This window comes from Cyprinodon variegatus, unplaced genomic scaffold, assembly GCF_000732505.1.
Source record: "Cyprinodon variegatus isolate N-32 unplaced genomic scaffold, C_variegatus-1.0 Scaffold78, whole genome shotgun sequence".
NCBI classification, from domain to species: domain Eukaryota; kingdom Metazoa; phylum Chordata; class Actinopteri; order Cyprinodontiformes; family Cyprinodontidae; genus Cyprinodon; species Cyprinodon variegatus.
The window spans coordinates 1,472,769-1,477,104 of NW_015150531.1; positions in this window are offsets into that span (position 1 = coordinate 1,472,769).

The window sequence follows — 4,336 nt, forward strand, 5'->3', positions numbered from 1 at the left end:
AAATGCTCTTGTTCTGATGCCAGTTTGTTTCTGCCTTTATCCAGCCTCCTGTAGAGGACTGGTCACATCACAGGTTATTAGCATTACAACAAGGACAGTTAGCAAGGTAGAGTGAATACACAAACTTGAAGAGGGGAGGGGGGCTTGCAGGAAAACTGGAATTCTCCAGGACATCTGTTGTGAAAAACTGTTGTTAGAAAGCTTTAATTGACTTGAATGAAATAAGTTATTTGATCCCAGCATAGACTTTGATGCTGTGAATCAACACCTTTAATGAGCAAAAGGATTAGGGTAGTCTTACCACAACTGGTGATGAAAAGATCTAGAGCAGGGGTGCCCGACCTGTCGATGGCGGTCTACGAGTCGATCGTGGGCGGAGTTTCAGCGGATCGCGAGAAGTTTTACAATGTAGACCTATTTATGTCTATGACAAAAAATTTTTTTTAAAAACACTAATCAAATCATTGATCACGAGAGGCCAACGTGTATTTTCATAATAATAAAATAAAAAGTATGCAGGGAACTGGGGCATGGTTTGCCACGGTTGCTAGGGTGTTACCAGGGACTCTAAAGCGCGAAGAGGAATCTGAAGAGATAATGAGATAATGACATCTATCACCACTGATGGGGCTCCATCTATGGTTGGGCGCACTGCTGGATTCTTTGCTCTGTTCAAGCTGTCTGAAACTTTCTCGGATTTTTGGATCAACCGCTGCATAATTCAGCAACAACTGTGCGACAGTATTTTAAATATGAAGCATGGACGTTGCGATGAAGATCGCTTGCTCTGTTCGGGCCGGGAGTTTTCAGAGGCGTTTATTCCGTGCCCAGCTGGAGGAGGCAGGTGCAGACTACCCTGACCTGCTGCAGGTGGCTGAGCCGTGGCAGATTCTTCGTAAGATTTTTTGAACTTTTGCCCGAAATTAAAGAGTTTCTGAAACAGTCAACAACCCATTCTGCTGTATGTTACATCTTCACATCCACATAGTTTGTACTCAGTATTTTCCTATTTTTTTATCTGTTTTCCTGTTTTAATCCATCTGCCAGTTTCTCTGCCAATTCCCAGTGAGGTTTATCATTCTGAAATAGTGGACTTCCCTTCTCCTTCTTCCTGCTTTGAAGTCATCTTAGACTTTGACAGATTTTATTTGTCATTTTGTTTACACAAGTGTAATACAAAAAGAAATTTAGTTTGGAACAAACTCTCTGGACAATTTCATCTTTTTTTTGAGTGAGTGAGTGAGTGAGTGAGTGAGTGAGTGAGTGAGTGAGTGAGTGAGTGAGTGAGTGAGTGAGTGAGTGAGTGAGTGAGTGAGTGAGTGANCTCTACGTTTCTTTTACATAGTGAGTCTGTTGGTGAATGGACGATATAAATAGTCTCTGCCTTGCCCTGTTGGAAAAGCTGGTTATGACCTGTTCTCAGCTCAGGAACTAGGACCCGTATGATATCTGGTTGTTCAATAGGTTTGCCTAAATAAAAGATTTAGATCTGACTTATCAAGATATTCCTGCAAAAAGGTCTGATGTTGCAGAGGAAGGTAATGAAAAGTGTTTGGAGAATGCTCTGGTTCTGATGCCGGTTTGTTTCAGGCTTTATCCAGCCTCCTGTAGAAGGGCTGGTCACATCACAGGTTATTAGCATTACAGTAGAGACAGTTAGCAAGGTAGAGTGAGTACACAAACTTCAAGAGGGGAGGAGGGCTTGCAGGAAAACTGGAATTCTCCAGGACATCTAGTGTGAAAAACTGTTGTTGTTTAATTGACTTGAATGAAATAAGTTATTTGATCCCAGCATAGACTTTGATGCTGCAAATCAACACCTGCTTGGATGAGCTAAAGGATTAGGGTAGTCTTACCACAACTGGTGATGAAATGATCTAGAGCAGGGGTGCCCGACCTGTCGATGGCGGTCTACGAGTCGATTGTGGGCAGAGTTTCAGCAAATCGCGAGAAGTTTTACAATGTAGACCTATTTATGTCTATGACAAAAAAAAATTTTTTAAAAACACTAATCAAATCATTGATCACGAGAGGCCAACGTGTATTTTCATAATAATAAAATAAAAAGTATGCAGGGAACCGGGGCATGGTTTGCCACGGTTGCTAGGGTGTTACCAGGGACTCTAAAGCGCGAAGAGGAATCTGAAGAGATAATGACATCTATCACAACTGATGGGGCTCCATCTATGGTTGGGCGCACTGCTGGATTCTTTGCTCTGTTCAAGCTGTCCTTTCCTGGATTTTTGGATCAACCGCTGCATCATTCCGTTGCAGATTCTTCCAAAGATTTTTTGAACTTTTGCCCGAAATTAAAGAGTTTCTGAACCAGTCAACAACCCATTCTGCTGTATGTTACATCTTCACATCCACATAGTTTGTACTCAGTATTTTCCTATTTTTTATCTGTTTTCCTGTTGAATTTTAATCCATCTGCCAGTTTCTCTGCCAATTCCCAGTGAAGTTTATCATTCTGAAATAGTGGACTTCTCTTCTCCTTCCTGCTTTGAAGTCATCTTAGACTTTGACAGATTTTATTTGTCATTTTGTTTACACAAGTGTAAGAAAAAGAAATTTAGTTTGGAACAAACTCTTTTCATCTTTTTTTAAATTGCAGCCTTGCAAAATAAAAATAAAAAGATATTTTTTGACTGCATAGCCTTTGTCTGGAGATCTTGACTGCTCTTTTCTGTAGTTTTGGTGTCTGATGATTGATTGAGTGAGTGAGTGAGTGAGTGAGTGAGTGAGTGAGTGAGTGAGTGAGTGAGTGAGTGAGTGAGTGAGTGAGTGAGTGAGTGAGTGAGATATGATGTGAAGTTCTTATGAGATTGTTAATTTCAGTTTTTGCAACTATTTTTGACACAATTGATAATTTCCTCGTTTGTTGAACTTACTGTTTATTCTCCACCTGTGCAAATAAAAAACAAATATTGCCATCCCTTGTGTTTGGCTTGGTAGATCTCGGCATGCCATCAACTTCAAAAGTAGATCTTGGTTTAAAAAAGGTTGGGCACCCCTGAGCTAGGGGATGAGTTTGACTAAGAATATTATAAGATTGATGGAGGACATGGGGCAGAGCTGAGTTTAAAGTTGGGCTGGAGTTCAAGAGGGAAGCTTGTCAGGAAGCCAAGTGAAGGGAATCTTGGAAGATGATTGGTTTCAGGAGAGGTGCAGTCCTGACGTTGATTGGCTGGAGCTTAAACATGGGGGACATCAGCATTTACTCCAGGTGGGAAGAGTCTTTCAGACTACATTTTCCCTTAATCTTCAGAACAATTAACTGCGGTCCATTAAACATCAGATCTCTCTATTCAAAGAGTTTTTTTTTCTGTTTTTATCTGTTATATTCAAACTATTTTATGCTGTCAAATAGAACCTGTCTCTGCAACAAGATGATTATGTTGGCATAAATTAGGCAACACCCTCCATTCATGGAATGTTCACATTCCAGGAAAATCTGGCTTTGGAAGCGGAGTAGGAACATTAAGTCTGGATTTCAAGGTATCCATTAACTAAACCAAAACTGGCAGGAGGGCAAGGCAGCAAAAAATAAATAAATAAATAAAGATAAAAATTATAGTAAGCCCTATGGCTCCCATGCAGAGTTAATTTCTCCATTGTGACAATTTAAATTTATTATTATTAAAGAAAAAAGGCAGAGGAGGTACGGAGACCTGTGAGCTGGTGTAAAGGAAGGTCGAAGGCATGTGGTTGAGGTCTAGAAATTTAAAATACGTGGATCAAGAACCAGTGGGTAGCACTGCTGCTTTGCAGCAAAAATGTTCCGGGTTCGATTCCCGACCCAGGGTCTTTTTGCATGGAGTTGGCATGTTCTCCCTGTGCAACGGTGGGTTCTCTCTGGGTACTCTGGCTTCCTCCCACAGTCCAAAATCATGACTGTTAGGTTAATTGGCTTCTCTAAATTCTCTGTAGGTGTGAGTGTGTGCTTGAATGGTTGTTTGTCCTTTTTGTCTCTGTGTTGCCCTGCGATGGACTGGCGAGCTGTCCAGGATGTATCCCACCTCTTGCCAGTAGACAGCTGGAGATAGACACCCCCGCTTGGGATAAGCGTGATGGAAAATGGATGGATGAATGGAGGAAGAACCATCTGACAGGTTTTCTAAGGGACACTTAGAAAAGAAAATGAAACCCACACAAGCTGAGTCCATTTGTACTTATTTGTCTGAGAAGTTGGGAACCTAAAGAGGACCAGAGATAGAGGTACCACAGTCTATCTGAATTCACTGGACTGAAAACACCAAGTTTTGAAAATATTAGTTTTCTGCTAAAGATGAGAGTTGCCAACTCAGAAAAACTAAATGAGCTTTTCAAAATACCT